The following is a 25,732-nucleotide window of genomic DNA, read 5'->3' as shown; positions in this document are numbered from 1 at the left end:
CAAGGAATCATTGAACCTATCACTATAGAAGGATGACCTCCTAGTTCAGGGCTTGGATTTAAACCATTACGAATAGGTCCTCCTAGTACCATGGTATTGACATGTAAGACTATGGATGTTTTGAATGATGAAAAGGCATCCGAGGATATCCCACCTGAAACCAACAATCCTCTATCTTCTGAGCATAACCCCAATGACCTAGTTGAATCAGATACCCATATATCTACCTACAACCAAAGCTCATTCAACACTAATGATGACATCTCCTCAAGTTATCCTGAACCTTTGGATTCGGACCAACATGGACCACCAATTTTTGATCAATTTGATGATGATAAAGAAGCAATTATGGCTGAAGATCATAAAGAAGCAATTTCTTCTAAAGAGAACACATTGGCATACTTTGGGGAGCCTACTCCACCTTCTAGTTACAAAGAAAAAAGAGAAAGAAATAACAAGCATAGGTCTCTTGGTGAAAATCGAAAGGCACCATTAGACTATAAAAAATCAAAAGCTAAGCAGCTCCCAATGATACAAATTGAAAAATATGATGCCATGAATATCAGTGTTCCAATGTTCAACATGCCATAAATTCTTTTAGAGCTCTGTCGATCAACATTCATATGGAAGGTCATTGGTCTCAACCCTCCCAACCCTCCCTTATATCCCTTTGTTTATCCCCAAATCCAGCTGCCTAATTTGTCCAACAACCAAAATCAGTTCTTTATCCAACAAGCCTTTGCATATGTCATCATTAGTGACATCCCACATGACATTTCTATTGACCCAATTATCCTTAGATGCCTTGATTCGCAAGAGACAAACATTGTCTTACATATGGTACACGATGGTATATCTCGAGGCCTTTCTAGTGGTTTGATTTTAGCTATAGACTCGAAACAAATCCTATGTAGTTATGGTCAGTCATGGATTTAGAGCTCATTAGCTAGCAACACCAACAATAGATATCTTCTTAGCATTTGTCAGTGACATTCTTGATTCCATCTAAAAGTCCTGAAAAAATATTAAAAAAAAATAGCAAAAAGTCATGAAAAAAAAAGAAAAGAAAAAAAAAGTGAAAAAAAGTCATGAAAAAATGGATGCCTTGATGAAAACCTGGCAAACAGGCATCTTGGCACGAAAATTTGAGTCAAGAGAAAAATTTTGTCCAAAAGTGAAAACCTGGCAAATAGGCACTTTGGGCAAGTACCACAGTGAAAACTTGGCAAATAGGTGCCATGTGTAATCAGTTATTGCTCCTCCATCTATCAGGATTCCATCTAGTCTTTTCCTCCTCTATCATTCCTTGATCATATTCTTCCTATTGCAAAACATCCTTGGCTCCTTAACCATGGCTCACGAATTGGTTAATATCCTTTGTTATCTTACCAAGCATTACCAGTCTATACACACTCTGTCAATGGCCTTTGTACATAGTTTGCGTCTTGTCTGGGGGCATATTAGCTACATGGTGCATGAGTTTGAACTTGAACTAGGGGCATATACCTAAGCACTCTTTAATCGCATAACAGATTGGAGCTAACACTTGTATATCTTTTTACGATCCTAAAAAAATCCCTAAAAAATCATAAAATGTCCTGAGAAAATCTATAAAAATCACATAATGTCCTGAAAAAATCCTAAACATTCAAATACAATCCTGAAAAAATACTAAAAATCACATAATGTCCTAAAAAAATCCTAAACATTCAAATACGATGCAAAAAAATCAAATATCCCCAAAAACCCTAAAAATCATAAAACTCATCAAAAATTTGCAATAAACCTTGTACATATTCACTGTGGATAACCATCCCTTTTTCCGTTCACACTTGCACTTTGCAGACTAAAACTCAAAGCACTACACTTCAATGCTAGTCACAATATCTGAGCAACATGAACCAACAATCAATCCAACATGTCACTATGAACTTATCAACTGAATCCACAACCAAAACTATCACATTATCAACATATCAAACACTATCTACACACCTATAACATTAACAAGAACATAATAATGGACAAGGATAGCTGTTGGCTCATGCTGTTTAGTGAGTGATTTATTTTTTGCTTTGTTTTTCTTTGATCATTTTCCTAGCCACTAGATGATATAAAACTAATCTATGAGACTGGCCGGGATGGTTCATGGTCATCTTTTTCCATTTTTGGCTATTACAATGTACCTTTGAGAGTCTGGGGCATGTACATATGCCTTAGGAAGGACAAGGTCATTCTCTGTCTGCATCATGCTTGTTTAGGCAAAAGGCTTGCATTTGCACTCTGGCCCTTTATGCCATGATGTGTTGCATTCCATTTGCCATATCAAAATAAAGCTCCATTTGACATATAGTGCACTTTCTAGAAGAAAAAGTCTTTCCATCATACTAACATCTCCTCATCTCATCTTTCTTCTTCACCTCATTCTCCATCACCATGATCATGTCTTTTGATTCACCAAATCATCTTCATCTAGCATTCATGCATTCCTGCATCATCCTACACTGTCAATCAACTTTCTATGGCTTTCCACCTAAGTCAACCTTAGTATGAAATTTTTCTCATCATATTTGACCAAATATGACCATTTTTGATGATTTCCCTCATGTTATGACATCTTTCCATCATTTTGGGCATGCACGCATAGTTTCGGGTCATTCCGAGTCTAATCGGGCTGATTTTGGGCCCCAGAGCCTTTTAGGGCGCAATCTGCACCTTTAGGGCATAGTTGGGGTTCCCAACTATGTCATTGATGCACTTAGTCATTCCAAATACATCATTGATGCACTTGGTAGAGTTTGGGCACACTTGGGAACCTAGGTTATCCAGAACTACTCTCGGAACCCCTAGGTTGCACTCCGAAGGCCATAACTTTTGCATTTCAACTTAGATTTATGAACCGTCAGTTGCATTGGAATCATATCTTTCTTGTGAAAAAAATGAGCTATAATTTTAATTATTTTTCCACTATATGGAGAGTTAATCCTTGAAATTACTCTTGGGCTCCTAGTTGCCCCCCGTCATGTTGATTTTGGCCCCTAGGGCCTTTTCGGGCACATTTTGCACTTTTTGAGTCCACTTGGGCTTCCCAAGTGCATCATTGATGAACTTGGTACTACCATGGTGCAATTGGGCTTACCAAGTGCATCAATGACGCACTTGGTTGAGTTTTGGGCCCAGTTGGGGACCTAGGATACCCAGAACTGCTCCCGGAGCCCCTATGTTGCACTCCGGAGCCCATAACTTTTGCATTTTAACTTGGATTTGCAATCCGTTAGTTGCATTGGATTAATATATTCATTTTGGAAAACATGAACTATAATTTTCATCATTTTTTATCTTTCTTGAGTGGTAAACCATGCAATTATTCTTAGGCTCTGGATTGACTGTGTTCTACACTCTGGGCCTCATAACTTTCACATTTTAGCTCTGATTTTCATTCTGTCAGTTGCTATGGTTTTGTCTTCTTGTTTTTGAAAAATTGACTTATCATATGCTTAACTTAGTCAATTTTTGAAGGGGGCACCAATATATATCATCTCTACTGGGGCATGTTGTGGCTTTCTCATCAGTTATTCTTTGATACAATGCTCTAAATCACATTGTATCAAAGAGGGGCAAAATGTAGACACTAAAAAATGGTTTGAATCTATAGTTTCATCACTTATTCATACTAATTTGTCCCATTTTATTATTCTACTAATTCTGGTCTTTTGGCCAGATTGACCATATTTTGTCATTTGTATCCTCTTTCACATCAATGTCATGCCGACTCGAAACCATTTCAAATCAACTCAAAATCACCCCAAATCAACTCAAAATCACTCAAAATCAGTCCTAATCAACCTAAAACATATCAAACATCCCAAATCAATCATCATTTATCCACTCCTAGGCATTGTTGTGGCTTTCAGTGTCTTGGAAACCTATCAACTTATCAATCTTATCAATCTAACCTTAGTAGTGTCATGGCTCTCAGTGCTAGGTCAAACTATCATTCATGTCATTCAATCTTTGATGTTGTTGAGGCTTTCTATGTCAGATCATGGCATCATCGACCATTTTGATAATAATGACAATGTCCATCGATGTTATTATGATCAAACCTTATCAATCAATTTCAATCTTGTAGCATTTACAATGTCGGTTAAATGTTACATATCAACCAATTCATGTCATGTGTCCTTGGCATGTTATCAACTTCAATCAATCAATTTGACCATGGCTTTGGTCTACCTTTTCATCACCTTATTCCATATCTGTCATCATCACATTTTCATCAAAGGGTACAGTCACATTCATTCAATCAATTTGGCCAATCATCTGCTAATTTTCTCTATAGGATTAAATAACCCATAATTTAATCCTATTCTTTCTTCCTAATTATAATCCTTAATTAATTAATTTTATTAATTAATTGGTTCATCATCAGAAAACCATGGAAATTCTTAATTTCCTAAGTTCCATTTTCCATCATTAATTCCATTTTTCTGCTAATTCTTATTTTGTGGAATAAGAGGATTTTTAATTCAAATATTCCATAAAATATTGCATCATCATGACACTTGGATATGACACCTCGTGGATTCTCCTTTGACACTTAGCTAAGATTTTTCATAATCAAATATTCTTACCTCTTACACATGTCCCTATTTGGCTTATTCATCATAGATTCTTGGCTTTAAGTGGGTTGAGGTGTCTTATGCCGCATCATAGATTCTCTTCCACATTTAGCCAAGTTTGACTCTCACGTGTCATAGAATCTCACAATTGGAATATTCTGTCATATGCATCATAGGAATCTCTTGCCACATCGCATATCTATGGGTGAAAAATCCAATGCTTTCACCCTCCATGTCAATTATAAAATGGACACCCTTCCTCTCATTTCAGGATCTGAAGGCTTTAGTCCTTGAGTCCTTGAATCCTTGAGTCTTTGAGTCTCTACTTCTTTGCATTCTATATTCTTGCTCTCACACTAAAATAACACTTCTATTATTCTCATGGCATTATCCATATCATAGGCTTTTGCTTCAATCTTGTGTGCACTATAGGAAAATTGGAGCTATAATCATTTGGAGAAGAAAGAAGGACATGGGAGCTACAAACAGACAAGGGAGTTTTTAATTATGTTTGATTTCTTTTGATTAGTTTGGCTTTCATGGTAGACTAGTGGGTGCTAATATATGTTGATTGAGTTTGTGATTTTCTCATAGTATGTTATGCTTTTAACCCATTTTCTGGTCCTACACTCTAATAATCGATATAGTTATAAATAATGAGATAATAGTTTGAAGTGAAAATATCATCAGTATGAAATGAGATGTTAAATGTGGTTATCGAGGTATTACTATGAATGTTTATAAAATTTAACTTGGTGTTGAATTGTTTTTAAGGCTTATAGGATAATTGGATATAAATGATTCACCCCCCTCTTATTTATGTAACAATTGGTATCAGAGATGAGTGATTGAAGGAAATAAATTTACATGGACTTAAGCTAAAGATCTGAAGATGTTGTATATGAGAGAGGAACCTAAGTTGAATAAGGAGAACTTCTCCTCATGGAAAAATAGAATGGGGATGCACTTATATAGAGTTAGAGATCATGCTCTAAACTAGATAGATAATGCATATGTTGATCTTATTGGTCCTATGATTATAGATGAAATGAATAAGAAAAGAGAACACTACAACATGATGATTGAAATTGTATCTACCTTGAATGATCTGGAATTTGATGATATGAAGAACTTCACCAATGCTAAAGAGATGTGGGAAAAGTTGGCACTTGTTCATGGTGGAGATAATAATGTATTGAGAGATAAGTCTAAGAGTTTGAGAGGCAAATATGATGACATGAGAATAAAAAAAGGCAAAAATGATGCATAGTATGTCAACCAAATCAAGGAAATTGTGAGTGCAATCAGAGTTGTTTGAGTTATCAGTGATAGTAAAATTGTAATTAAAGTTTTCAGAACACTTTTACCTATCTATGCTATAAAAGTTTCTATAATTCAAGAAGTTAGAGACATGCCTAGTAATGCTCTTACACTTGATGGTTCCTATTTTTGAATTAAGCAATTATGATAATTCTATGCCTACACTCGGGAATGCTTTCAAGTCTTCACTATCTATTGGCAGTTCAAAGAAAGATAAGAGCAGTAAAGATGAAAGTGAGTTAGAATTAGAAAATTATATAACTGAGATTGAAGCATTTCTTTCAAGGAGGTTATCGAGAGGTAAAGGTAAATTATCTCTAATATGATTCAAATGTAAAAAAGTTGGTCAATTTTCTACAAAATATCCTAACAAGCACAAGAATGAAAAACATGACAAGAGAGATCACAAATTTAGAAAGAATAAAGATTACAAGGATTACAAAGATAGAGAAATCATGCTATATTACTAAGGAAGAGAAAACTGAATTGGATACTAAAGATGACAAAGATGGAGTTGATGTGGTGTATGTTGTTGTTAAAGAATACCCTAATGAGGAAAGATATGAAGAAGAAAAAAAATCCTTATTTCACTTGTAAGTAAGAATGATACTTAGAAAGTAGTGGTTTTTCACATCACATGACTAGTGATATAAGTAAATTTGATAAACTTGAAGAAATTGATGATCGTGAAACTATTTTAGCTAGGGAATGATGTTCCATGTCCAGTGAAAGGTAGAGGATCATTGATGCTTAATGATAAGATATAACATGATGACGCATATTGGGTATAAAGACTAAGATATAATCTATTGAGTGTTGCTAAGTTGAATAATACAGGTCATAAGATTGAATTTTAGTACAAGAAAGTGAAAATCTCTGATGATGATGGAAATCTAGTTAGCATTAATGAACAAACTAAAGGTAATCTATTCTACCTTGATCTTACATTTGATTCTTGATTGTTTTCAAAATTTGAATATATATGGTTGTGGCACAAAAGGTTATGTCATGTTAACTTTGAAAATATAGTTAAGGTCAGTAGATAGAAAAGAGTAAGAGGCTTATTGAATTTGTATAAACCTAAGAATATAATCTACAAACAATGTCAACTTGGTAAGATGACCAAGTCAAGTCTTTCAAGAAAAAAACATACTTATAATGATATCTTGGAACTTGTACATACTGATTTGTGGGGACGAATGAGAGTGGGAAGTTATTGTGGTGATATATATTTCATACTATTTATTGATTATTACTCTAGGCTTATGACTATCATGTTCATGAAAGTTAAGTCACATGATTTTGATATGTTCATATGGTACAAAGAAATAGTTAAGTAGGAAACTGGTAAATAGTTTAAATGTTTAAGATTTGATAGAGGTGGAAAGTTTATGTCTATTGATTTTATGAATTGTTGTGTTGAGAATGGAATTAAGAGACAATTATTTTCCTTGAATATACCACAACAAAATGGAGTTGTTGAAACAAAAAGTGAGTCTACTATTGATTATGCAAGGATGCTAATGATTGAAAAAGGAATTACTAGAATGTTCTAGAGAGAAGCATTTAGTACTATAGTCTATACTCTTAATCAAGTTCAACTAAAGACAGGAACAAACAAGACACCCTATGAACTTTTGTATGGTCATACATGTAATGTAAGTCATTTCAAAGTATTTTGAAGTAGATGCTACATCACAGAGATGCAACAAATGATAAATTTGATTCTAAAGTTGATGAAGGTGTTGATTGATGGAAGAATAAACAAGATAAACTAGATAGTGAGAGGGAGGGGGGGGGGGGGGGGGGCGGGAATCAAAATCTATAACTCTTTCTACCTTTTCACCAATTCATTCAAACCTATCAATAATTTATGCAAGTAAAAATTATAATGTAAAAATACTATAACATATAAATGTTTAATCTTAGATTGGTTTTGACATATGAGTGACAATATACTTAAGTTATTTACTTAGTTCATGTCGAACAATTAATGTATGCTAAGCATAAGTTGTCAAAGAGTATATGCCAAGCAAGAGATATATAGTTTATGTTGAGTAACTAGTAAGTGATGAGTCACTCAAGTGCCAAGTAGATAGTAAGTATCGAGTCATTTAGATGTTGAGTAATTAGTAGATGCCAAGTCATTTAGAGGCTAAGTTAAAACATTGAAGAGATAGTGGATGCTAAGCATCAGACACTTCAAATGCCAAGTAATATAGTTTTGACATAGTTGTTTGTAATGAAACAAACTACTATGTAAACCCTTTTGGAGCTAACTTGAGGATTTTTTTTTGATCCTAGATGATAGGGAAAAATCTTTATTGAGAATCCCTATGCAGTACATGTAGCCAATTAGTTGAAGGGATATTTTGAGAGGCTAGATGGATAAATTACAATCATTGATTCATACCTAACCCTAAGTCACCTAGGTCTTTTAAAGGAGGAAAAACCGTAAAATTTTTATGAATGTGTGTGAAAGGAGAAAAGAGAGAAGTTTGCATGCATAAATAGAGCATTCATGGTGATTAAGGTATTATGAATTGAGATACATTGCAGAATTAGTTAAAAGAGAACAACAAAAAAGAGTTAGAGGATAGAAGAGATACATTTGATTAGTGGGGATCAAGTATACATTAGGAAAGAGGTGATCTATTATCTAGCAAGAGAGTGCTAACTGTAGGATCATTATTGAGACATGCTAATAGGTGAATTAGTTAAATCTCTTAACAATGTAGTCTTAGCAGACTATTGTAAATCCTTTAACATAGTTCTTACTTCATTGTAAGTTAAAGACCTTACTAGGAACACTTCTAATAGGGTGTTGAAATCATTTGATAGGGTAAGGTCTAACAATATTGTAAGCCTTTAATAGGGTAGACCTTTCACAGGGTAGATCTTGTTTCATGATCAGACATTATAACCTTTATTAGATACACTTTATTACTATAGTAGTGGAGATTTTTTGGTGTCATCCCCACCCTAGTTTTACCTTCTCATTGGAGGGTTTCTAGGTAACCAAATATCTTGTGTCATACATGTGTTGAATGTTATTTCTTTTATATTAAGGATGAATATGTTTAGCTAGCTATTTCAATTTACATGCAAATTGTGAGATGGATGTGTGGTGAATGAATTTATGGTTAAAGTTTTAAAGAACTAATCCACCACCTCCAACTCTCAGAGTTTACTTTCCCTATTGTATTTCCAACAATAAATTTTATCAATAGCATGCATGAAATTAAAACATATAACACAATATTTTTTACCCAAAAACCCTCCAAGGTGAAGGTAAAATTGAGGTGGGGATGACACCCACAAATCTTCACTATTGTATTAATAAATTTAACTAGTTAAGGTTACAATGTTCAACCATAAAATATGATCTACCCTATGAGGAGTCTACCATGTTAAAGGCTTAAGAGACTGCTAGGTCTCACCTTGTTAGATGATTTAACACTCACAATAAAGTAAGGAATCTATTAGGAGATTTACAAAGATCTGTTAAGACCACTCTATTAAGAGATTTACCTTGATTCAAGTTAGTTAAAAATAATCAGTACCTAACTCTTAATTCTTTTTTGAAAGCTAATTTCAAGTCTTGTCCTTTGTAATTAACCTACTCCTTTGATATGATATTCTTGTCTTTCCTTTTCACTTCACTGCCATGACTAAGTCACTTGCTCTATTAGATGATAACAAAATCATTCATTGACTTCTAATCTATTCTTAGTCTTTCTCTTGGATAATACTTCTTGTTCACATGCATACACCTCTCTTTCCTTTCTCTTACTTTGTATGCTTATGATCTAGGTTAAGATCATCATTGTTTAAAGAATTTCATAAAGAATTTTCTAGATGATTCTTCAATAGGCTCTTCATCATGATTGTCGAACACACAACATAGGGATATGTAATCCACATCATGTAATTATCTTGTAACAACCTCTATAGGTATTAATTTTTCTATAAAAACCTCAAAAAAAATTAAATATTCCTTCCAAGTTGGCTTAATAATCATTTTGCCTCAAACTCTATTCTATTCCTAACTTTTATGTAAACTCTATTTTGCTCAGTCTTTGAAGTCTTTAATGTTTGGTATTATTTTTTCTCAGTCTATATTACCCTTCTGATGCTCAACATGTGTTGTTCTCAACACACACTATATAACTTAGTACTTGTATACTTGGAATTTTCTCAATCGTTGATGAGCTCAGTTCGTATAGAAAATACTCTGTGACCAAAAACTTAGTTGACTCCTATAGAGATTTGTACATACTTGCTTATGTACATGACTTGGCCTATATATAGTAGCTCAACTGCACTAATGACCATCAAACTTTGCCTTGTAAATGACTAAATGGTTGACTTCAATAGACAACAATGGTTAGAGATACCAACAATCTCCCCCTTTGACATTAGTGGAAAAAACACTTTGTCATATTTACATTGTTATAATACAATTTGATAAATGAGCTCTCCCTCTATGTCTTATGACTTATTCCTTTAAATGAACAAAGAAAAAATGAACAACAAATAAATTTCTCCTTTATTTGACTTGTTTTTCACATTACATTCTCTTTATCAACTATGTTTCCCCTTTGTTGACTCTATTTCCCCCTTATTTTTGAACACTATATGTCACTACTACTGGGGTTGCATACATGGAAGTAATCCATATTTTTCAATGAATTCCTTGTGAACTTGGGTAATCATGGTCGATGAATTATTTCATGTGGTTCTTGCTGCCTCCAAAATTTGATTTTGCAACTAGATTCTTGTAGCCAAATCAATTAAACTATTAGCCACTGAGAGTTTATGATCTTCTATTAAAGACTCTGGGCTATTTTTAGTTCTCTCTATATGAACTCCAAATGAGGTATCATCATTACCTAAATAGATATCAATTTGGGTTTCATGTCACTATTAGCTACTTGAAGCTCGACCAATGTACCTTGATCATTCAATAGATTATTGTAGTGATGAATACTTGATCCTGCTGACTCATAAATAATGTTGCTAGATCTTTTCATCTCAGCCTGAATTATATTTATTTGTGCTTGAATGTTATTAATGAATCTTGGCACATCTAAAAAAATTGTGTACAAATTTTGTACCTTTTGAATTAATTCAATCTTAACCCATACTTTCTCCTATAATTGTACTTTCTAATTGATAATGGTTATGGAGACTTTGTTTACAACTTTCATTTCAAATATTATAGAAGACCAATTCATTAACTTCTCATTTCATTCCATACTTCCAACATTCACTTGATCAACTATATTTACAAGTTGGTTTATTATTGGTGCATCTTCTTCAAAATTCTGAATGTCAAAAGCATCAAAAAAAATATTCTTTACATTATACAATACATGTTTCTATTTTAGCTCTCTTCTCAACTCTTCTTGTCTCTTTTTCTTTGCCAAAACTTCTTGTAGAAAAATAGTTTGCTCCAAGGTTAGATATGCTAGGTCCAATTGTGGCATCTCAATGATTTCATCTAGACTAACCTCAATATGGCGAAACATCTTTTATTGCCCTCCTTTTTCTACTAGATGAAGGAGTACTATTGCTTGACACTACCTTCTAAGTTGGTGAAGGGGTGTCACCAGTTAGTCTTTCTTATGCATCTATTCTCAAGACAGTAATAGTTACACTCTATTCAACTTTATTTAATTCTTTACCTTCCTCAATATGAGTTGCTAAAACAATATTATTGTCTACAATTATTTCCTTTACTTCACTATCTACCTTTGTATCTATGAGCCTTGATTGCTCAACCTCTGGAGTGTTAGGAGTATTGACATGTATAGGGGACATGCTCCTTTATGGACTTGACATGCTTGAACTTTCTCTGCTGCTATAATCATATTTGATGTTTATAATGTCTGTCTCTACTTTCTTTGTTGTTAACCCAAAATGCTCTTCCACAAAAAATCACTTTTCTATTGTACAAATTTCTCTTTATTTAGTAATTAAATTTTTTCTATACTTAGGAATAAATCTACTCCAATGCTACACCAAAAATGTGTCCTTTTTCTCTTGGGATAAGTCAGGCATTACTTCAACTAATGTGTCAGTCCTTATCTTTTTCTCTTCTTTCCCTGCTTGTTCCCATTTTATGTTCAATCTATCATATAGATCTTGAGGTATATTCTTCTCTATTTCACTAGGAGCTAACTTGAACTTTGAGATCATTTCTACCATAACCTCCTCAATTTTTTTCTACCATTATTATCTAATGTATCATATTTGACAAATTTGAGATAAGATAAACCTAGGGAACTCCTTAAGTTTTCACATACTTCATTAATAGTATTAGGTTTCCTTTGATGTGGTCCTCTAACCATTCTCCTTCTTTCTTAGTTTCTGGGAACACTAGGCTTTGTAGCTTCTAATATTTACTACTTTGTAGATTTATTAGTATTAGCAGCTATCTTGGTCCTTGGCTCATTTGGTGGTGGAGGTGACACTACCAACTTCTTCTTTGTTCCTTGAGCCTTCTTGCTCGGTGGCATGGCAATATATACGGTTTCTACCTTGTCACCTGCTTCTTCCTCCTCTTCCTTATGACCACTTATTCTTCATTTTCAGCAAGATCTTGTGTCAATTGTAATGGTTCTTTTCCTTTGCCTCATATGCCCAATTTAGTTTCAAGGTCTTCAATCATTTTCTTCCTTTTCTTCTCCTTTAAAGCTATCTTGATATTTATATTTATTCTTTATTTTTCTTCTTCATATCTTCCAAAAGGTTCAACCTTGGTATCTATCTCTTCTTTCAGTAGCACATCAATGTTTGAACTCACTACATCACTATATATCTTATATTCAAAAATTGTAACCAAGCCTTCCTTAGTTTAACTACTTGTATAAAAGTGTTGTCCATATCAACAAGAAAACATTTCACTATAATACTTTGTGACCAATTTTTTAGGAATCCTCATTCTCCTTTTCATCATTTGCTCAAGCTCATCAACGTAAGCATTCATTATATTTTCAAATTTTTCTCCTAATTGAGTAATATACTCATTTACCTATCTTGTTACTAGTTTGTCTTGCTCCCATACAAAATCATCAATACCCAAAAAATACTTTTGGATGTAAAAGAAAATACAAACAATAAGAGATCCAAACTTACACAATGAATTTTTGCTTTTCTTATTGATTACAAATTTTCTACAAGTTGTAACTTCTGTCGCTTGGCAAGATCATACTCATGATCTTTCATCACAACTTCACATGCTTGATCCATAACCATACATGGAACACTTTTTAATTTCCTCAATTGATAGAATTTGCAAGAAATGACTCTCACTAAAAATTCAATTAGCGGATCATAAATGTTTGTAATGGACAGATCTCATCCATTCCACTTGGCTCCTATGTTGACCTCAACTTCCTCATATCTCAAACATCACATGCTTTTCTTTTTGTGTAGGGTTGGATAACTTGTAACCTTGTGAATAATTTTCTTTGTGATCTCCACTAGTCCATTTTGTAACTAGTACTTCATGTCATGAATTCTACTCAAAAAATCTTTTATCCATTTGACTTTTTTTTTTTGCAAATTCTAGGGCATGGGTTAACCCTTTCCTCTATTTTAAAAAAAATTATTCCTTCAAAATTCATTCATTACATGACTTCTCATAAGCTTCTCTGACTTCATAATCTCCCAACTCTCCAATTTTGCACATATAACAACTTTTGACATCATGGATCATAGTGAATTTAGGTGGTATCCAAGATATAGTACCCATAGAGTCTCCTTTCATAGAAATCTCTAGAATAGCACAAAACTTAGGTAGAGGACAAGAATCACTCTTCACCAGTTAGATTTTAATAACCTCTTGACTTATTTCCATGATCATTTTAAGGCTTTGAAGTTCTTTCTTTTTTGGATACTCGACATAGTTTAGATATTCACTCATTCAAGCTTCTTCATCCAAATTGCTCTTGAAATCTTTTCTAGTTGCTAAAATCACCAAATCACTTTGTGCTCTCAAAAATTTGTGTGTAAGGTATGTAATAATGTATTTGAAATTCATTATATACCTTCTTTTGATTGATTTAGGGTCTCCATTAATGTTGAGTACATGGGTGAGTGGAGGCTAGCCGTCTTGGTTGATATTGATTCCTTCCATCTAGGTCTTTGTACTACAACTTGGTCTCTTCTATGCCATTTGATCTCTACCATATACTTCTTGAAGTGCTTGGTTTATGTTGCAATGCTCAATCAACATAGAAAATTTTACTGACATTCAACAACCTTTTACAAATTTGTTCTTATTCACCTTATATATGCAGATATGAACTTTTGGCACATATTCATGTTTTAGCAACTGATGTATGATGATACATCAAATAAGTATATAGTTCCATACATACTTATCTTTCTTAGTTTGAGATGATATAATTACCTTATCTATTAGATTGGGTGACCTTAGCTCCATTAGCTCCACTATTTGCATCTTCTATTTTCCTTTTCCATTTTTGGTTCATTTTATTTCTAATTTTCTCAATGTCTACTTTGCCTTTGCCTTGGTCTTTTGTTAGATTTGTTGAATGCACATGAGTCCTGCAATTCTTTCTTTGATGTCTAAATTTGTGACATTTGGAACATACATTGTTAGGTGCATAATTCTTTCTCTAATTTTTCTAGTAGGGTTTTGTCTTTGATCTGCATTCATATGCTCTATGCCCATAACTATTATAGAAATATCCTTCAAATCTAGGTGTAATAGATGTATTCCTTAGTCTTGACCTACACACATGTATTTGATGCCCTTATTTCTTGTAGTAGAAATAGTAACTAGTAAACTTAGGTTTAGAATTTTGTACACCATATTTTCTTTTACAAATATTTGCAGTATGACCATGTTTTCCACAGTGATAGCATGTTGGTTTTTCCTTTGACTTTGTATTCCCCAGTTCTCCATTCATGTATAATTCTCCTTTCTCAGTGTATGAATGTCCCAACCCATCAAAATAGCTTAATAACTTCATAAGTTCTTCAAATTGCTTCATTGCTTTCTTTGCTTTTTTGAATTTCTCCATGGATTCTTATTCATTTTTCAATTCATTCTTTAGTATTTCCTTTTGTGATTTTAGATTTTCAATTTCCACATCCTTATGATTCAATTCTTGATTTACAAGAATTAGTTGATTCATCATGTCTAGTTGAGTGTTTGTGAGATTCTACACTCTAATATCCTTTCTTCAATTCTGGTAGCCATTACCCTTTTGTCTTCTTCAACCATAGTTCTGTCTTCTTCAACTTTCTTCTTTTGTTCAGTCACTTCACATAGTCTTATTGATTGGATTTCATACTCTCTTTTTAGTTCTCTTATTTCTTCATTCAAGAATTTTTTTTTGTCAAGTAGGTCAACATATGCTTTTTCATTTAGATTGATTTCTTGAAATAGTCATTTAGCCTCAACTTCTTCATAGGAAAACTATTTTATCTGAATTATAATTTCCTTTTTCTCCTTTTTAGGGAATCCTTCAAATCTTGTCTTTCCTTCTCAAGTTTCTATAGTGTGAGTTGGATGTCAATCACCTGATTGTCAATAACCTTATCTAGTTTGAATTCCTTCATCTCCAAGATCTAATCTCTAAGCTATTAAGCTTCTCTCAGAGAACTAATTCTTTGATACCAATTATTGATTGATAGAGGAATAAACAAGATAAACTAGAAACTGGGGGGGGGGGGGGGGTGAATAGGAATCTATAACACTTTCTACCTTTTAACCAATTCATTCACACCTCTCAATAATTTGTGGATGTAAAAATTTTAATTTAAAATTATTGTAACATATAAATCTAATCAATCACTTGAATGAAAGTAACACACATAAAACAATATTTGTCACCCAGAAACCCTCCAAGGTGAAGCTAAAACTAGGGTGGGGATGACACCCACAAATCTTTATTACTACAATAATAAAGTTAACAAGTTATGGTTATAATGTTTGACCATAAAATATGTTCTACTTTGTGAGGAGTCTACCCTATTAAAAGCTTACAAGACTGCTAGGTCTCACCTTGTTAGACGATTTAAAACTTACAATAAAGTAAGGACTTTTTTAGGAGATTTACAAAGATATGTTAAGACCACTTTGTTAAGAGATTTATATTGATTCAAGTCGGTTAAAATTGATTCGATACCCGACTCTTGATTTTCTCTACACACTAATTTTGAGTCTTCTCCTTGCTAACTAATCCTCTCCTCTAATATGATATTCTTGTCTTCCCCTTTCACTTTACTACCATGACTAGGTCACTTACTCTATTAAATGATAACAAAACCCTTCACTAACTTCTAATATGTTCTCAACCATTCTCTTGAATAAAACTTCTAGTTCACATGCATACACCTCTCTTTTCTACTTCTTACTTCACATGCTTATGATCTAGGTTAAGATCATTGCTATTTAAAGAATTTCATAAAGAGTTTTCTAGATGATTCCACAATAGCCTCTTCATCTTGATTGTCAAATGCACAACATAGGGATCTTTGATCCAAATCATGTAAATGTTCTATAATAATCTCTGTAGGTATTAATTTTTTGTAACAACCTCAAAAAAATTCAAATATTCCTTCCAAGTCAACGTGATAATCATTCTGTCTCAAACTCTATTCTATTCCTGACTTTTATGTAAACTCTTCTTTGCTCAATCTTTACTATTTCTTGATGCTCAACATTGTTGTTGCTCAGTTTGTATTATCCTTATTATTCTCAACATGTATTGTGCTTGACATACACTATATAACTCTAGTGCTTGTATACTTGGAATTTTCTCGGTCACTGATGAACTCAGTTTGTATAGAAAATACTTTGTGACCAAAAAATTATTTGGCTTTTATAGAGTTTGGTACATACTTTCTTATGGACATGAATTGGCCTATATAGAGTAGCTTAGTCATAGTGATGACCATTTGACTCTGCCTTGTAAATGACTAAGTGGTTGAGAATAATAGACAACAATGGTTAGAGATACCAATGAAAGGTATTTTTCTTGGTTATTTCTCTAAGAGAAAAAATTATAAATGTTTGAAGAAAACTACTAACAAAATGATTGAAATTGTGAATGTGAGAATTGATGAGTTTGTAGAAAGAATGATGAGGATAGAAAAAACAAACATGATGATTACAATAAGTTTATCCATGTCTATGATGATGCACTTGATGTGTTACTCAAGAAACAACATGTAATAATCAAACTATAATATAGTACTACCGAGCATCGACTTATTCTACCTAAGCCACAAATAGTACAACTCAAGTAGAATGAAGAGCCCCAACTAAGTGGAGATAATATTGAGATCAAAGAATTAAACCTATCCTAGCCAAGTATGTGAGAAAGAACCATTCACTTGAAGAAATTATTGGAGATAGAAGCACTAGAGTCATGACAAGAACTATGTTGAAGAACCCTACATGTTTAATTGTTGAGTTTGAACCAAGAACTGTAAAAGCTACACTTAAAAATGAAGATTGAATAAATGCTATGAATAAAGAGATTGACCAGATTGAAAAAAAAATGGAGACTAGTACCAAGACCAATTGACAAGAATGTGATTGGAACAAAGTGAATTTTCAATCATTTTTGCACTTGTGGCATGATTAGAAGGAGTTAGAACTTTGTTGGCTTATGCTACTTACAAGAGATTCAAAGTGTATCAAATGGATTATAAATCTACATAGAACAACTAGAAGGATTTGTTGAACCTGACCAGAGGTACATGGTCTACAAATTGAATAAACAATTGTATGGATTGAACCAAGCATTAAGAACATGGTGTGAAAGGTTACATTCATACTTAATTAAATTGGATTTGCAAGAACTACTAAAACCAATAATTTGTATTTGAAGAGTGAAGCTAAAAACATGGTATTGATTTTTGATTTTTGTGTGGATGATATTATATTTGGTGGTAATGATTTTCTATATAAATAATTTATCGATCAAATGAGTAAATAATATGAAATGTTAATGTTTGGTGAGATAAAAAAATTCATTGGCTTACAAGTTCATCAAATAAAGAATGGTATATTTGTGACCTAGTCTAAGTACATAAAGGAGATCTTGATTTTTTTTTGCATGGATGAGTTAAGACCAGTCGGTACACCTATGGTGACTAGATGAAAATTATCAAAGGAGGATACTATAGTTGAGGTAAATGAGACATAGTACATATAAATGATTGTAAAGATACAATATGTTGTGTATAGTAGCCCTGATATTGTACATGCAGTTGGAATTGTTGCAAGGTTTTCCTCTAATCCTAAGGAAACACACATGACTATTGTTAAGAGGATAGTCATATATCTTAAGGGGACTAAAGATTTTGGATTGTGATACAAACAAGATGGTAATTTTGAACTAAAGGTTTACACTGATGCTAATTGGGCTATTAATGTGGATGGAAAAACAAGTACAAGTGGTCGAGATTTCTTCTTAGGAGAAAGATTGATAACATGGTTGTGAAAGAACTAGAGTTGTATTTCACAATCTATTGCTAAAGCTAAGTATGCTTGTACTATAATTAATTGTTCTAATATTATTTAGATTAAGAAATTATTGATAGGGATACAAGAAGAAGTTACTGATCCTATCACTATCTATTGTGACAACACTAGTGTAATAAATATATCAAAGATTCTAGTGATGCATGAAAAAACAAACATATATCTATTAAGTATCACTTCTTGAGAGAGCAAGAACAAGAGAAGCAAGTAAAGCTTGAATATATGAAATCTAAAGAAAAAATTGTAGATATATTTACCAATCCATTGCCTCAGGATGCTTTTGAGTATCTATAAGGTAAACTAGGGGTCCTTCCCCTATCCGTAATCCACTAAGTGAAGATGCATGTTGCATCAATTCATGGATGATCAGTTATATTTTTGTGATGCAAGAGTTAAATCTTTAGGGATATTTCTTGAAGGTTTGTAAGTGTTTTAATGAAACTAATGCAAATAGTAGATGCAAGGTACAACTACAAGGTTTTATAAGTTTCATATAGGGACTTACATTTTCCTTTGGCATTGTTTTCAAAGGGGGAGAAGATGATTGAAGATGACTAAAGGGGGAAGAAGATCACTAAAAGGAAAAGATGAGAGAATCTATGAGAAGACATGTAGAAGTTACTGAAACAAGGAGTACACCCAAAGGGTGAGAATTTGACAAAGGACCTAATAGGTGTATGAAATCCTATATAGTAACATCAATTAGCGATGTTCATAAGTCCATTTAAGTAGGCCACTCTTTAATAATGTCAAAGAGTGAATGAGGTCTAGATGATCTTTGGATAAAATCCTCTAACTAGGTCACACTAAAAATGTGCATGAAACCTTTTGCAAGGTTGGATCCTAATAGAGATCACTTCAGAAGATTGAATTAGTTGGTTTTCTAGGCCTAGGTGGTTATTCTCTTTATAGGTTTTCCACATTAAATTTTTTTGTTTAATTGTGTGATTTCTTACGTATTGTAAATTTTATTTCACATTTTATGTTTCATGTTGCAACTTGGTATAAGCTAAGTAGTTACTCTGATATTTGGTATAATCACAAACAACAAGATTATAGTTTGAAGTAAAAATATCATAAGTATGAATTGGGATGTTACATGTGGTTACTAAGTTATTGTTGTGAAAGACTATGAAGTTTAATTTGGTGTTGAATTTTTTTAAAGGCCTGTGGGATAACTAGATATAACCAATTCACCCCCCTCTCAGCTATCTAAATATCTCTTCTAGCTCTTTGATATCTTTCTCATCTTTTTCTATCACATGGATATTCCCACATATTTGTCTAATTTTTGAATCTCCTAGCTCTACTATATTTTCCTTGAGATAGCCACCAACATATTCTATCAATAACACACTACTTGGGAGTGAAGATAGGGATCCCTTCATGTTCTTCTTATTAGCGCTGAACAAGATTGGCTCATAGAAAGGTGACTCAAGATCCCATCCCTTGACCAATTTGACTTTGAATAGACCATTGTATTGTGCCATTACAAGTTGTAGCTCTAGGTATGTCTCTCAATTTATCACTCTAAGTAGATCCTAGGGTTTCAAAGTAACTAATAGGTTCTTTCTCAATTTTACATAAAGAATCACTCTTTTGGTAGCTAGGGTTTCACAAAAAAAAGCTCTATTAGATCTCATGATTGTAAAATGTGATTTTTTCTTGGTAATATGCATATTTATAAATCCTTTAGAAAAATTAATGTTGAGGTCTAAATAGTAACCTCACCTCTTACCTACCTTTGCCTTTGTGCAATAAATCTCATATATTGGTTCATCCAACAATCAAATTTTGGAGACAATGTGTCTTCCACTTTTGAGTGCAATGCCTTCACTTTCCACCAAGTCACTCATTGTGACTTACTCATTTGCATGAGGGGATTGGTGAAAGACTTATCTAGCTTGCCTAACCTCGGTTAAGATTTCTATAGCTTGAATTGATTAGGAGGACTCACCACTTTCCAATGAGCTTGCCACTTCTCCAATCTTTATTCCAGTATTCTTTGATCTTTTCTTAATCCACACTCTAGAGAAGTCCTGGTTGACTTTCTCAACATCAATGACCTTGCCTTCTCCCTCGTCACCATTGTGACATTTATTGGGTTTTTTCTTTACCCAAAAGTTTGTAGCTACATGTCCTATCTTGTGACATCTATAGCATATTTTTAGTGATTTTATATGGTCTTACATGATTTTGTTTTCCTATCCACCATTTTCATTCTAATGCAATGTGTTCATCATTCCTATAAGTGAAGTAGCATGTCTTCTAATGATTGATGTGATCTACTACTAGATCCACAATCTTTTTTGTTGTGACTGTGCATGTCATAGTAGTAGTAGTATTTCTCTTCTCCAGCTTTATGTGCATGATCTCCACATCCATGTGTGCTATGCCCATATTGGTAACAACTATAATATAGATAGTGGTTTTCCACAATCCATTATAATTCTTAGCTATGATTTCTAGGTTGATTGTGTTGCAATTTTTGCATCAAAGTTTTAGATCACACTCTATGATCCATCATCAAGATGAGAGAGCTGAAGGAAAAAATGATGGATTATAGAGTGTGATCTAAAATGTTGATGCAAAAATTGTAACACAATCAGCCCATAAATCATAACTAAGAACTATAATATAGTTCTCTATATGTATCATGTCTATTGATTGCAACTTGCCTATGTTAATACTCTTTTAACTTGTGTCTTATTTTACCATAATAAAGAGAAGTAGGTTTATTTGGTGACATACCTCTTTTTGCTATCTCTTTGTTCTTTGTAGTGTGTGAGTCTTTTTCCTTTGAAGACTCTCCTCTTTTAAATGTGAAGATTCCTTGGAGTCTTGGACTAGTTGAGCTTTTCATCTCCCTGTGAGTGTTTGATTGTTCCTCTACCTTCTGGTGATTTCACTTGGATTTGCAAGTCTATCACACTCTTCCTTTACTATCTTGAGTTTGTCCATTAGCTAATGAAATCACTCTTCCATTTGTCTAGCTTCCTCTATTAGAGCATTTAGTCATTCTATCTTATCATGATCATGCTCAAGTAGTATACTATTTTCTTGCACTACATACCTATGCTCTTCCTCCATGAGAGCTATCTCATCTTCCTTTTCTTTCACCAAATCCTTATCTCACTAACTTGATTCATAAGATAGTATTAGTTCTTTATAGGATTTATCTATTTCTAGGTTGACACTCATCCATAGCTTCACATAATCTTACAGTGGAATGTTCATGTTCATTCTTTTGGACCTTGCTCTTTTTCTTTAGCTTATCATTTTCAGCCACGAGTTCTGATTTAGCTTTGTTTGACTCTTTAGAACAACTTTTTTCTTCTAGCTTCTTTATTATCTTTTTTCTTTCTCCCATCTTTCTCATTAGCTTCTTTCACTTAGCTAGGGATTTTGTTAGTTTGTCCTTTAGATCTTCAATAGTGTCTAATGCTTCTTCCAACATTATTCTAAGTGATGCCATTAGATATTCCTCCAAGTTGTTAGGGTTTGTGCTCTGATAACAATTGTTGGTCCCAACCAATACTAAGAGGGGGGGTATAAATCGGTATGCTCACTTTTACAAAATCTATTGGTTAATGTAGCAAGCTCTATCACACACATAGTTACAACATCTTTAACTATTAAAGAAATGACAAATGTTATCCAATAAAGCCACACAATATCCCACATAGAATCATACATCAATGACATAGATATTTTTAGGTGGAAACCCCCAGTGTGAGGGTGAAAATCATGGTAGAAGTAATATACCCACTAGGCTTTCCTTGCAAGAAAAAGTGTGCCCTGTTAAAGGCTTACATTGGTTCCTTTTGAAAATGCATCCCATCATGAATGCCAATAATGTTTTAGGAGTTTAATAGCCTGTTAAGGCTACCTTGTTAGAGGATTTGGATTTATTTTTGAGAGACACCTTGTTAGAGGATTTTAAAGACTTATTACAAGTCTTTCCTATCAAAGGATTACAATAGATACTTGTTAGATAACTGAGAGGGGGAGGCAGGGGGGTGGGTGGTGGGGGGGTGAATCAATTATATCTAGTTATCTGACATAGCTTAAAAATAATTTAGCACTAATTTAAACTTTTTAAACTTTCATAGCACTAACTTGATAACCACATTCAACATCTCAATTCTCACTTATGATCCTTTTACTTTAAATTGTTAACTTAGTGTTAATGACTATACCGAGTATCACAACAATTATTTAGTTTATACTTAGTTGCAGTATGAAACATAAAACATGAAATAAAATTTGCCAAACATAAGAAATCATAGTTCACTCTTTTGAAGTGAGCTCTACTAGGAGCCAACCTTATTTTAGGTTTAATACTACCTTATTTTATCATATCTCTTCTTTTCTTGGTCTTCTTCCTTCTGAACTCTTGTCTAGTTGATTCACACTCTTTCTCTTTCACCTGGAACTTCCTCTACTATATTCCCTTGTCCTTGATTTAGAAGCTATACTTCCCCTCAAGGTAAAATTACCCTCTTTCAAAGTGTCATTAAGAGATCTTATTCCAGATGAAGTGTAAAAAGTGTCTAATTACAAGAACTATAATTATTAGGTGAGAAAAGCAAGAAAGCCTTTGATCATTAAAAATATTATTAGATAAGAATGTCCCATAATTACAAAAAAAATGTGAATCATAGGTAATTTCAGGTAGGTGATCTAGCCCTAAGAGATAATCCAAAGAATCAATTGGATTAAAGAAAGGAAAATTTGAAGCAAATTGGCTAGGTCCTCTTGTGATCATTGCTGCATATAGATATGAGGCTTATCAATTATCAACATATGAATGTGAGCTATTGGATGAACCTATAAACAACATGTTACCACCAACTAATAATGTTGATTATTTTATATGTAAAAATCATATCAATTTTTATGTTTTCATTGATGTTAAGCCTTAGTTGGTTAGACATTATACTAATTCACTAGAATTCCATATCATTTGATTGATGAAGAGGATTTGAAGAGAGCATGATGATATAAGTGTTGGTAAGTGTATGGTATTCAATATGCACTTGAATGAGTTAAATTGATGAAGGGTGCCCCCCTTAATACCATAGACACATAACATGAACAAAGAAACAACAACAATTGTGAGAATAAAATACAAGCTTCTTATTGTCACCGAAAATACAAAATTCAAACTTACAATATGCTAACCCACACATGTACCTTCATTACATTAATTTGCAAGACAAAGCTATGAACTATCACCTAGAGCTTTCCTAGGCAATGTTCATGCCTTTCTTAAATAGGTAATTTTATGCCACTCGAGAAGGTTCTAGATACTCAAACTTAATACCTAGGGTTGGCATAACCTAAAAATACATATAGAATAGGTCAAATACACTTGACATTTATTTTAGAAATTTTGGTATCCCAACTTTGAAAGATCGTAACTCTCAAACCATTGCTTTGATTGGCTATTATAACCAGTTTTTGGAAACCTTAGCTACTAATCTACAGGCTTGGATGGGTGCAAGTGCCCATCCATCGAGATTCCAAACCTCATTTGGGACCTCTAAGGCCTTAAAAAATGAGCTTGAAGTTTTTATACCAAAATTACACACCAAAAATTTGTAATAACTTTACAAATACATATAATATAGCCATGAAACTCCATTAACAAATTGATATAACTAAAACAAACCTTCACCACTGAAAGTAGAACATTTCAAGGTCATATGAATGACTTGCTAAGTAGCAAGTCTCCATAGAAAACAACTCTGCATTAAGAAAACCCTTATTGAAACAACTAAAAGGAAATATTTTTGGGTGATGCAAGATTGCTCTTGCACCTAGGATGCTCCTGCATCAGACACATAGGGTAATTTGAGAAGTGATCCCATCACATCTCAAGCATTAAAAGGAAAACCAAGGCAATTAATCTCCTCCTTTTCTAGCCATGATGAATCTTCTACTATCCTCCCTTTCCATTTGATGAGGTATTCTTCATAACTTTTGTTCCTTGTACTTTTGCCAACATGATTGTCCAATATCTCCTCAATCTCTTTTGTAGCTGAACTAGCTGCTGGAGTTCACTATACTTTTGCATCTTCATCCCCATCACCTCCTTCATGGTACTTTGTCAAATCTGAAATATTAAATACTAGTGAAATATTCAATTTAGTTGGCAATTCCACTTCATAGGCATTTCTAGAATCATGTCTTTTCACTATCTTGCATGATCCAAACTTCTTCATTTTTAGCTTCTTATATGTACCCACTAAAAAATGGTCCTTTTGAAAATGAACCATGATGTCACTCCAACCTAAAATTCCTTATGTTGAAGATCTGATTGAAAAGATCATTATTGAAGAAGGGAGATTGTTTGCAAAGAGGGAGATTGTTGAATGTTTTCAATCATTGTTTTGTCACTGATGTCAAACCTACTATTTGCTGGAATGACAATTTCTTATAAGATCCAAGTACTATTCACTTAGTTGATTGATGAAGAGGATTTAATTAATAAGATGTAACAAAAGCACCTAAGGGAAAGGTTGAGTTATGGTTTTGTAATGAAGTACAAGGATCAGTTAAGACAATGATAAAATGATGTATTGATAATACACTTGAAGATACAAAGGTTGGGTACACTTAGAAACTCTATAAGAATAAGTTGTAATAAAGTTGTCTGCAAAGTTTGACTAAATTCATTAGTGGGTGTTGTGTGTGCCGAGTGAAACAAAAGGTGTTGAGAAAGTAATAGGTGTCGAGCATCAATAAACATTAGTTGATATTGAGTGAATCCATAGTGGGTGTCAAGCATCAGTAAAACATAGTTGGTGTCGAGTAACATAATATGTGTCAAGCATCTAAAATTCAATAGTGCCAAGTTGCTGCATTATTTGAAAAGTCAAAGATTTTCCAAATTTGAGCTGACAAGTTTGTTACCTTGAATTTTTTGAACTAGATGGAGGATAAGAATGATGAGCTAGTGGCACAAAATTTTAGGTTAACCATTTTTAGGTGAATACAGGTGGATTCTTCATGATGTTTTTGTTAGAAACAAGATAAGGAGTAGATACATTGTATCTTAGCTAATCCATTCAAACCAAAATTAAGAGAAAAAATATTAGAGTGGGAAAAGTATTCTAGACTTCTATTTAAGGAGTTACAAGTCAAGAAGCAAGAGTGGTTGGTTGGAGAGAGTATGTGGTGTCAAGGAGAAGGCATTGAAAGGGAGGAATAGAGCACAAAGACTCTGCTTTGATAGGTGACCACAAAGGTGATT

General features: G+C 33.2%; 1 pseudogene; it reads right to left on the bottom strand.

Annotated features, from left to right (window-relative positions):
- LOC149530861 (2-succinylbenzoate--CoA ligase, chloroplastic/peroxisomal-like) overlaps nt 1–25,732 on the bottom strand; it is a 122,492-nt pseudogene that overhangs the window by 77,301 nt on the left and 19,459 nt on the right.

The sequence above is a fragment of the Cupressus sempervirens genome, chromosome 11, assembly GCF_028749045.1.
Source record: "Cupressus sempervirens isolate cs-2001-9-10 chromosome 11, ASM2874904v1, whole genome shotgun sequence".
Classification (NCBI taxonomy): Eukaryota; Viridiplantae; Streptophyta; class Pinopsida; order Cupressales; family Cupressaceae; genus Cupressus; species Cupressus sempervirens.
Note: the sequence above shows the minus strand (reverse complement) of the source record. Positions and strands in the feature narration are given on the sequence as shown.